The following is a 12,270-nucleotide window of genomic DNA, read 5'->3' as shown; positions in this document are numbered from 1 at the left end:
TATGGGAATAGATGTTAGCAAATCTAAAGTATTACAAAAGCCCTACAGAGCAGAATTTTCCGACAAGGATTTAGAAAATATGAATGTGTCTGGAAAAAAGGTACAGATAAGAGAATTGCTGAACCTATTACAGAAATGGGGAGATTTAGACAAATGGAAAGCCAGATGGGCAAAGAAAAAGGAAGACAGTAATGCCAGACAAAGGACTTCTGAGTATGTTCTAAAAGAAGTTGATAAGACAGAGACTTTGTATCCCATGAGAGAAGTACCAGGTGGAAATATGAACATGTTCCATGGTCCCGACAAGACATTGTGTCATTCACGAATGATTTTCCAAAATTAAGAGAGAAGCCTCTAGAGTGGTATAGACAGGTTGAAAGATTTGTAAAGGTTCAAAAATGTCTTTTGAAGGACCTAGATGGATTCTTCGACATTGTAGTTCCTGTAGATTTATGGACAGAATGTAAAATTGCAGTTGATTGGCCCAGTGAGGAGTATGAAAGAGACTCAAGAACCGGGGCTCCCTCCCCAGAGGTGATGAGACAGTATGACAAAGTAATACTGTATTTAAAAGGGAAAGTGCCAGCCAAAGAAACTGATTGGACCCGCATAGATAGAACTACCCAAAATCGTGATGAAACTGTACATTCATATTATGAACGATTGTTACAGGTGTTCAAGACCTACAGTGGAATCGATAACATTGAGATGAAGGATATGACCCATTTCATTTATCGATTCGTGTTGGGATTGAGACCTGAAATCTCACAGTGGATTAGAGACAATAAAATTTGTTGGCAAGGAAAACCTATAGATGAGGTCCTGAAATACGCTAAGTATTGTGAAGATGAGATGGAAAATAAACGAAAAGCACTAAAAGAAAAAGTTATGTGGGCACAAGTGAAATTGGCAGAAGAACAAGAAAAGCAGTTAGGTAAAATGAATAATAATACCCCGAATACAGGCACAGGGGGAGGAGGGAAGCCCCGAGTAAAAATGAGTCGAGAGGAAGCCAGGAAAAAATTTCCCTGCCACGGGTGCGGTCAGATGGGGCACTGGAGAGACGAGTGCCCAATGCTACAGCATGGTAATGTACAAAATAATGATTTAAATCCACAGGTGCAGAAAGAGGGGCCACAAAAGACCCAGCAACAGGTAAAGCAGAATCAGTTGCCTCGTGCACCTAGACCTAATTATAGGAACAAAGTTCAGCAGAATGAGGAGGTCGAGGTATGGGAAGGAAGGGAGGATAGAAATGCAGCAACCTCGCAATTCCTGTTGAATGATAAATTCCTCTGTGATGAACCTTACTGACGGGGCCTGAGGGGGAGGACGAGGAGTGCGTACTTGGCGCCTCCTTACCGGTAGACCAGACAGGGCCATACATTGAAGGAAAGGTTGAAGGAAATGACGTCACCTTTCTGTTGGACACTGGTGCTACCCGTTCTGCTGTGAGAACAGCAGACGTTCCAAACCTACCCCTCTCGGGAGAAGCCATCCAAGTAGTGGGTGTGTCAAATCAGATAATTAGTACCCCAGTAACTGAACCAATGGAGATTTCAATAGGGAATTTTAAAGAGATGCACAGATTTGTCGTCCGTGATTCCAGTCCTGCGAATTTATTGGGACGTGATTTGCTGTGCAAAATGAACTGTACCATCTTTTGCACACCAAAGGGCGTTGAAATTCAGACCCCAGATGAAGACGGGCTGTATAAATTAATGTTAATAAGCCCTGACTCAGAACTTAAGAAATTGACAATACAAGACTTACCTGAAGAGCTCCAACAGACAGTGAAACCAGAGGTGTGGGATTTCACTGGAAAAGATGTAGGATTAATGGCAAATGTAGACCCGATTCAAATAGCCATAAAACCAAATGCAGTTTACCCAAATACCAAGCAGTATAAAATGAATGCAGAAGTGAAAGCAGGAGTTGCCATTGAAATAAAAAGATTGCTAGAAGCAAATATCATACAGGAAGTAATGAGCAGTCCTTGTAATTCCCCCATAATTGGAATCAAAAAGCCTAGTGGGAAGTACAGGGTAGTGCAAGACCTGCGCAAGGTAAACAAGATTGTTGTCCCTTGTTGTCCTATTGTGCCAAATCCTGCAGTGATTTTGTACCAAATTCCATGGAATGCTGGATGGTTTACCGTCATTGACTTATGTCACGTGTTCTTTTCCATCCCATTACATCCAGACAGCAAATTTCTTTTCTCATTTGAATTCGACAGTCATGTCTATGTCTGGAATCGTGTTCCTCAAGGGTACACAGAAAGTCCGTCTATTTTCAATCAGATTTTGAAAAAATGCCTTGAATCATTAGTCTTACCTGGAGAATCAGTTTTGGTCCAGTACATAGACGACCTCTTGGTGGCGTCTAAAAGTCAGAATGACTGTGTTACTGATACCATTGCATTGTTGAATCGTTTAGGTAAAGGAGGACATAAGGTATCACCAGACAAATTGCAGTTCTGTAAAAACTCAGTGAAATATCTGGGGCACCAGATAGAAAAAGGTATCCGGAAAGTTACTTCAGAAAGAATTAGGATAATTCGAGACATGGAATTACCAAATACTCAGAAAGAAATCAGAATGTGCATGGGAGTAGTAGGATACTGTAGACAGTGGATTGTGGGATTTGCAGTCCTGGCAAAACCCTTAATAAAAATGACCAAGAAAGGAGCCAAGGATCCAGTTGAATGGGATGATGAAAGCATGACATCTTTTGTGAAATTGCGAAACTGTCTATGCTCAGCTCCTGCATTGGGAATGCCTGACTATTCCAAAGACTTTTCCCTGTTTTGTGGCACACGAGACAATTGTGCACTCTCAGTCCTAACACAAATTCATGGTCTGACTAGACGTCCGGTGGCATATTTCTCTGCTATCTTAGATCCAGTGGCTGCAGGATTGCCTGGATGTCTGAAAGCAGTAGCTGCAACTTGCATGAGTCTTGAACAAAGTGAATCCATTGTCATGGGACATCTGGTAACTGTGTATGTCCCACATGCAGTTGTAATCCTACTGACCCGAACCAAGACCCAGTACCTCACACCTAGTCGGCTGACTAAGTATGAAAGAATCCTGGTGAGTGCAGCAAATGTAACCATCACTAGATGTAATATACTGAATCCAGCAACTTTATTACCAGATACACTAGTTGCAGAAGTCAAGGAAGAGGTCGAGCATAATTGTATTGATCTGACTGAATTTAGTACAAAACCACGCCCAGATATCAAGGAAACGGCTTTGCCAATAGAAGACGTTGAATTGTTTGTAGATGGCTCATGATTAAGACATGAGGATGGAGGTCTAAGTGCTGCCTATGCTCTGGTCACTCTAGAAAAAACAATAGAAGCATCCTACCTATTTGGAGTAAAATCTGCACAAGTAGCCAAATTGGTTGCATTGGCAAGAGCCTGTAAAAATGGGAAAAACAAAATAGTAACCATATACACTGATAGCCAGTATGGTTACGGGGTTGTGCATGACTTCGGCCAAATGTGGCTGCAAAGAGAATTCATGACTTCCTCGGGTACCCCTATCAAGAAATGGAAAAGTGGTACAGAACCTACTGGAAGCAATCCAGTTACCAAAAGAATTGGCAGTGGTCAAGTGTGCTGCTCACAAATCTGGCAATGACGATGTGACACTGGTAACAGATATGCTGACCAAGTAGCCCAACATTGTGCACAACATAAAATGTCATTGAATATCAATTTGGGGGGAGTCGGAAACAGCTGCCAACTTATGGTGTTTGAGGATGTATCAACTTGGGAGGAACTGAAAGAGTTGCAACAGGCAGCAGAACCAGAAGAAAAGGAAAGATGGGAGAAATCTGGTTGTCGACCAAGGAATAGAGATGGTGTCATTGTCTATAGCAGGGGTCTCCAACCGGTCGATCGCGAGCTACCGGTAGCTCGCCGAGGCCCCATGAGTAGCTCGCGATGGCATTTCCAATTTGGCCACTGACGCCAAATCATGAACATCGAGGAGGGATGCAGCCAAAGGGAACACGAGGCACCCTTAAAGGGGAAACCCTACCCCGTCTCCGGGAGACAAGTCTGTTCTGCTTTGCAATGGTGAACGTGAGAGTCCCCGCATTGGGATGTTTTTGTTCAAGATCACACGAAGCGTCGGAGAAGGACGGGATTCACAAACTCCATATTTTAAAGCCTCATTCCTAAAACAACTGTGGCGCGGTTACGTTATCAACAGGGCAGAGGAAGGCCACTCCTCGCCTTCTCTCCCAGGGAGCCTGCAACAACACCATAATGAGCCACTCAGCCCCCGCTCCGCTGGCGTCATCAGAGGGCCCTTCTCACCTCCTCATCACCTGGGAATGGCCCAGGCCGCTGCAGCTGGGTCCGGGCTGCCAGAGTGGCTGACTGCTGCCTTTTCAGCGCCTCAGCTGGGGGCCGAGGGTTCAAATGTAGGCCTCCGCTCCGCTTACCAAAACAATGACGCCCTCAACCCACTTCGGGGCACAGAAAACAGAAGTGGGTATTTCAAGAAGCAAACAAACATTAGTAAGGCAAGTCTATAAGAATTATTTGTAGCAGCACCCAACGCGGGAATGTATCAGAAGGTTGCTTCCCAACTTGTAAAAATGGGTGCACAAATGTACAATGGGTCATATTGGTGCAGTTATGTGTTTTCTGGAAATGTTAATGTTTATGGCATTTTTTAGTTTTTCCCCGAACCTTTTACAACACTTCCAACCGTGATTTAAACCCTCCCCCCCTCCCTTCCTCAGAATGGTCGCCTCGGCCCACAGCAGTACATGACGTGTCATGGCGTGGAGTTCCTCTGGCAGTGTTGTAGTCTCCCAGAAGCCTCTGCGCCCTGCTGCACTCCGTCTGCTGGTGCCCGTTGGTGATCTGGCACCGCCCGGGTCCACGAGGTTAGGTACCCTGTAAACATCGAGCGACATAAATATTTAATATGCCACTTGCTAAGGCCTCGCAGGTGGTGATAAGTGATTGTAGTGCCTGAAGGTCTCAGAAGTAATCTTCTGCACATAGGCGCGTGGAGTTTCTGCTTTTATCCGAAGCTTTCAGTGGCCCGGCTCACTCCGTGTCCCAGACCCAGACCCAGACCCAGAAATATTTTAAAACACATTGAAATGGGTCTCTATCCGGCCCTATATTCACCTCCTTAACTTGACCGGTAAAACCCTGACAATTTCTGAACACATATTGTAAAAAACGTTAAGGTAATCCATGTCTGTGCTTTAGTTCCTGTTTACATTTCACGTTTTACTCAATTTAGCACTCCATAAGCGTGTTGGCTATTTCCAGGCTGGTCAGTTTTCATATTTTTTGATGTAATCTATTATCTTGTGTGGTGCACATACTTTGAACAGAGTGGCCTCGAGGTGTACAGAACTGGCCGCCATGGGTGCTCTGGAGCTGCGGGAAGACAGTGGAGTTTCTCACAGTGCCGGACATAGGGTCAGAGAGGAGTTCAGAACACAATGGTCTTCGTCTTTGGCCTCTCTGCATATAGCACAGAAAAAACCACTGACAAAGCCAGTAGTCCTGGCTGGTTTTAGGTGTATGCCAGTTGTTGTTTTAAATGTCTGGATACAATAACAGAAAGCTCAGACAGACACCAGCTGCCAGTCTGATGGCACACTATTGAAATCCCAGAAATGTAGTTCACGTTTTAAGTCATGCCTATAATTACATAGGCCACTCCCCTTTTAGAGACCCCCACCAGTGGCGTAGCAAGGTCAGGTGGTACCCGGTGCAAAAAATTCCTTGTCACCGCCCGCACAAATTGAAATTATTAAAATAAAGGAAAAACAATAGTTACACATATTTTTGCCATTTTGTCACCAACCCTCAGTGACATGATGGCTGAATATTTAAGTGCAGCAGAGAGCAGGAGCTCTGTATGTGAGGTGAAGGGACAGATCAACACGAGCCAATGTGTGGTGTAGGGAACACACGGATACTGCAAATGTGGGGCACAGGGAAGGGGGCAATTAAGAAGCTGCACTTGAGGGGCTGGCACACATGATGATGACAAGCAGAGATGACACTATGCATGTGAGGTGCAGGGAAAAAAGTTACATGACAGTGAATGTGAGGTGCAGGTACAGAGGCTGTACATGTGCAAAGCGGGGAGGCATCATACATGAGGCTGTGCATTTGAAGTACAAGGACAAGCTGGCATGATGATTTGCGTGTGAGGAGCAGGGAGCAAACAGAGGACTACATGTAGGATATGGGGAACAAACTTATGATATTGCATGTGAGATGCAGGGAGCAGGCACACATGAGGCTGTGCATGTGAGGTACATGGAACACCCTGTTTCTCCTGCTGTTCAATAAGTGTTGTACTCCAAGGTATTGTTTTTAAGAGCACATGAAACTCAATATGGAAATACTGAGACACCTTCAGTACCAGCCTCCATCCTCCCATTCCAGGGATCAGAACCCCATACTCAGCTGCCCAGTTTAATCCTGGAAGAGCTTTTGTCTCAGTTTATGACAGCATTCAGGTGTTTTCCTTTCCCCTCCAACACTCTCTGCTTTGTTTGTGGCTCAACTGGAGGGTGTACTACTTGAGTGTGAGGGTGACTTGTGATGTTTTATTAATCAAAGATGGAATGAGTACTATGGAATCATTGAAATAAAGCAGACTTTTTAAAAGAGTTTCATGTGCCCTAGAGTAAAATGTGCCACATGAACATATATTCTAGGGAACTCTAAGTATTTTGTTCAAATTACAGTATGGGTTCCAAAGACATTAGACTTAAAGTCAATGAAGCTGGGTAAGGGGGGTCCCTTGAAAAAATGTGCGCGTTGCTTCGCCTTTATTAGCTCACGACGATTGTCACTGATCAGAAGTAGCTCTCACTACAGAAAAGGTTGGAGACCCCTGGTCTATAGTGATGGTATGCCTGTGTTACCAGACAGCATGATTGCTCCTATGGCTAGACTGATACATGGAGACTCACACATAGGGAGAGATGCGATGGTCCGTGTTTTCAAACAGATATGGCACAATTCGAAGTTCAGGAACATTGCAGAGGCGCTTTGCCAGAGGTGCCTAACTTGTCAGCAGTTTAATCCTGGGAAGAAAACAGTAGTGTTACCAAGTACAATTGGAAAGGCAGAGGGTCCTTTTATCAGACTACTTTATACAGTTACCCCGTTGTAAAGGAATGAAGTACGTCCTTGTCATAGTCTGCCTATTCTCATAATGGGTGGAAGCTTACCCAGCTAAGAAAAATGATGCAATTACTGTAGCCAAGTTGTTACTAAGGGAACGGATACCTAGGTTCGGTTTCCCGGTCACAATTGAATCAGACAGAGGTGGACATTTTGCCAATGACATAATAACTCAGCTCTGTGAAGCATTCAAAATTACCCAAAAACTGCACTGTGCATATCATCCAGAGGCTTCTGGAGTAGTAGAACAGCTGAATGGCACTATAAAGTCAAGACTGGGAAAAATTTGTAACTCTACTGGATTGAATTGGATAGACGCTTTACCCCTTGTCCTGATGGGACTGAGAAGCATTCCAGACCGAAAAACAGGCCTGAGTCCCCATGAGATACTAATGGGAAGGGTGATGCGGCCGGCATGGGTACCAGGACACAAACTGCTAAGTATTTCTGATGATTTGGTACTAGAGTACTGCAAGCAACTGGGTGACCAAGTGCGTTCTATCTCTCACCAGATTGGGGAAGACGCCGTCGCCAGGCCAACAACTCCAGTCCATAATCTGAACCCAGGTGATTGGGTTGTTCTTAAGAAACACACCCGGTCGAGTTGCCTAGCACCGAAGTGGGGAAAACCGAGACAAGTGATTCTTGTCACCACAACTGCGGTGAAGTGTGCAGGTGTGCCAAAGTGGATCCATGCCAGTCATACCAAGAGGGTGACAGAAGAAGAACTGAGGCTGAAGGTTGTGCAGCTGAAGGGTCTCCAGACGTTGGTCCTGAAATAGCTGATGACGAACAACCGAGCACCAGTCAAGATGAGTGGGTCCCAGCAGACGATCTGACTCTTGATCCAATAAGAACCAGAAGATACACCTACTTAGATAGAGAGTGGGATAGTGAGGACGAGATAGGAATACAAGGAGATAATCAGATAATCGAAATCCATGTCAAATCTGATGAGGAGGCAGGACAAATAGGGACACACCTCCAAGAACTCCAGAGACTGAAAAGGGACAGTTAGAAATTAGGGCTGAAGTTCATGCGGAAGAAAATCAAGGGTTCGAAGTGCATGAACAGGATCAGATAGAAATAGACAAATGTGTTCAGGAAACAGAAATTGAAACGAACGAAAGTCAAAATCAGCAAACACCTGAACCAGGCCAGCTTAGAAACCAGGCGGAAGAGACTGAAGTAAGACCTGGGACTAGTCAGACAGGAAGGGAAGAAGAAAACGTTGAAATAAATGTGCCACAACTGAACGAAAATAAAAGAGCACGTGAGGAAAGCCAGATCTCAGTGCCAGTTAAAAGATTTAAAAAGAAGAAAAGTGAACCAAGATTCATAAAGAGACTGAAACTAAGATTGAAAACGGTAGAGGAAAAGCTAGAAGACAGGAAAAGGGCCTCCAGTGAAAAGGAGAAAACTGGAGCCAAGCCTAAAAGAAGAAGTAGCAGAATAAAAAGACAAAACGAAAAGTATCGGAGTCCCGAATGGACTTACCTGGTGCTAGAGGAATTTAAAGATCTCGAGATAAGTGACGAGAGTGATGAAGAACTGATTGCTGAGCAGGGTTCCGAAGAAGAAGACCCAACCTGAAAGTTAACCTGCGTAAGCCACCTGTGTAAAATTACAAAGAGGGGTTGGAAAACTTCTTTTAAGCCACAATGTCTGATTCAAATGTGAATGGAAGACCTAGACAGAATTGCTGTAAAACATGCTGTAAAATATGTTTGTGTAGTGTAGCAATAGTATTGATATTATGGATAGGACTAACAATTACAATATCGTTCATGATAAGTAAAGACTATAACCTGTATCCTACTAAACTAGTAACAAAGGACTCAGAAGTTCTGCTGACAGAAGAGACACCACGAAGTGTAGAAAGACGCGAGAAAACATCTAGTCTTAGGCAGACAAAAATGGACGTAGATGCATCAGATGAGGGAGGACTACATTATCACAGAATCAAAAACAGAACACATTTAAATGTATTTGCAAACCTTTTAGTACACTATGTAGAAGCCATGGAAATAGAAGACTGCTATGTCTGTATGAAGCTACCCACTTCTGTAGCTGAAGGTGTGACCTATCACCATTTACCCCTAACCTATGGAATTTCCTGTAGTATTTTAGCAAGCTTATTTTATAGAGGAACTTTACAGTATTATTATTCTAACTCTGACGTAATATTTTCTGAACTTCCTATTCGGGGAAATCTGAATATTGTACATACCAAGAGTGATGTGACTCGTTATATGAGAGAATACTTTCTGACTATAGGGGAAATAGATTTAGGTGAAACACACAGAGATAACTTGACCTGTTCATTACATGAACAAGAGAAAATGTTTCTGAATATGGCAGAGAAAAGAATGGAAAGTTTCCAAAGAAAGGCCAATGATAAAAGACAGAAAACTTCAAAATGGGCAGAAAACATGGAAAGCACCTCAAATGGTGAAGAAAACCCTGCACTGTTATTGGACTTCGAAAGAAAAGGGAAACATTGTCTTCATAGAGAAAAGACCAGGTATTATAATAATATATTCATTGGTTCCAGTGAATGCAAACACAATTATAAGGTAATTGGAGGTTGGGGTTTCAAAAATGGGTCAGAACCTGTGTTTCCCGGAATTTATTATATATGTGGAAACAAGGCTTATTTCAAATTGCCGGATCACTGGTATGGAACCTGCTATTTTGGCATTGTCTTCCCGAAAATATACCATGTGAATGACGCAGCTGGGAGCAATGAAAATACTAAAGGTTTAGTGCGTAATAGAAGAGAAAGTGTAGGAGAAATTATAGGTGATATATTTAGTGCATTGATACCTGGAGTGGGAGTGGGAGTGGTTCTGAATACACACCGAATTTGCAAATTGTCTACAGTAGTGGATCGGTTATCTACTGACACTGATGCTGGTTTCCTGCTGGTCAATACTGAAATGGTTGCGATCAGATCAATGGTTTTACAAAATAGACTTGCTCTTGATACCTTATTGGCAAAAGAGGGCGGAGTCTGTAGAATGTTGAAAGCGCAACATTGTTGCACTTACATTCCTGATAAGAGTGTTGAAATTAAGAAATATGTAAGAAACATAACTAATTTGGAAAAGGAACTCAAACCACTGGAGGTTGACAGTGCCTGGAAGAGACTGACTGATGGTCTCTCCTCAGTAGGTAGTTGGTTTTCTAACATAGGTAAAAGTCTTGTGAGTAAAATACTGATGCCAATAGCAGGAATAAGTTTAATTGTGTTAATAATAATAATTTGCTGTAAATGTCAAAAATGCAAAAAGAAGTATGCTGTGAATAAGAGAGGAGTGAAACGGAATGTTGATGAGCTTGAATTGGAAGTGCTGAATAATCAGATCTATAAAAAATTAAGAATTACCATCCTAATAAGGATGCAGAAAAAAGGCTCAACAAAAAGTTTGTAGAAATTGAAATGGGTGAAATGTGAAAGAGAAAGTTGGCATCTGGTTCCATTAATAGTGATGATAGTAAATATCATCAAAGAGGGGATTGATGGAGCAAGGATTCACATGTTACCGACTTGCTTGTACTCATGAACCTCGAATAAACATTAACGTCATAACAAACACGTTTGTCTTATTAATATTGCACTTTTACACTACACTCGGGTGTACCAGTGATGCTTGCCTATGTGTTTGCTAATCCTAACTACGCTTGCATATTAAATGGTCGCTGCTATGTGGGATTCTAGTCTGCGCATGCGTCGGTCATACCCATGTGATGTGACGCACTCGCAGTTCTGGAGGGAACTTTTCGCTCATGCGCAGTACAGCTAAAATGGCCGCTTTGTTTCTAACATGCTTCTCGCTTGCTACCGCTGTTTTTGCTCAGCCGTTTCGTTCTGCTTAACTCCTAATGCTATAGTTATTATAAAGTAAGGGATGTAGTATAGCCAATCATGGTATACAGTGTATTCATTTTTTCTGTGTTTCTAAATTGTTTTCGCTTACTTTTCATGTATCGATCTTTGTGGGCCTGGGAGCGGTGCGCCACTCCATCTTTGAAGCCCTTGTGGTACTAATCACGTGATGAAGGAAAAGCGAGTCTTGCAGTAGTGGAACTCAGCCAGCTGGCTGCTGAAGCAAAGATGCTCCTGGGAACCTGAACTCCAACCCAGCGAGAAGAGACTGATTCGCACCTGAAAATGTTACACTGTGATATTTTATTCTGTACGCTATTGTTTTCTGAATTTCTATGCCATGGGAACTGGAATGTAAGGGGTGGGTTAAAAAACTGAATATTTATTATGGAAAAGTTCAAATTATAGGAGGTGTCATGACCTAACCGCCTCTCTTGTCCAATCCGAAGTTGGGGATCCTTTCACTTGCAACATTGGTGGGTGGTACACTGACCCGAAAACAGTATAACTAGCCTAGGTTTAGCTAGAGAAATTGTCCGACTTGTCCGAATAGCTGACCTGTCACTGACCCTACGAACTCTATAGGTGATTGATACAGAGGGCTGCGGAGCACTCTGTCCGTAATTTCCACAAACTCAGTCTGGGGTGGAGAAAACTTAAGTGCTGGCGAAGCACTTTGCTGGGAGACTCGAGAACCCAATCGAGGTTATTGGCAGATTCCTTGCAGAGAGGGCGTAGCGCAGGCGTTGCATCCGAAACTGCAGGTGTTGGTTGTACCCTTTGATGAGCCCAGACCTGATCTAAATCCTGGGGTTATCCTGTCCTGACTGTCCATGAGCTGTACCTACTCGCCTACTGGCATCCTACGTCCTTGAGGGTCCTTTCCCGCCTTTCCCAACTGACCCATGGCCAGGGTTAGTCTTCTTTCCGTCCTAGGTAAATATAATATATGTGGGTGTTTGTCTATCTAAGTCTTTTCTCTCCTATTTTTCTAAATAAACAAACTTGCCTATGTGATTTTCTCTGACATTTGACTCTCACGTAAAGTATTATTCTAGCATGTTCCATATTTTCTCCCTACCCTTACTTAAACACTGAACTGTTTGCTTATCTAGTATGTTCCACTCTTACCCACCCTATAGAAAATAAGTGCATCTTGGAAAGTATCGTTTTTCTTCTAAATCAATTAGTACAT

The sequence above is a fragment of the Lissotriton vulgaris genome, chromosome 3_1 (genome assembly GCF_964263255.1).
Source record: "Lissotriton vulgaris chromosome 3_1, aLisVul1.2, whole genome shotgun sequence".
In the NCBI taxonomy this organism is placed as follows: Eukaryota; Metazoa; Chordata; class Amphibia; order Caudata; family Salamandridae; genus Lissotriton; species Lissotriton vulgaris.
This window is presented reverse-complemented; position numbering follows the sequence as displayed.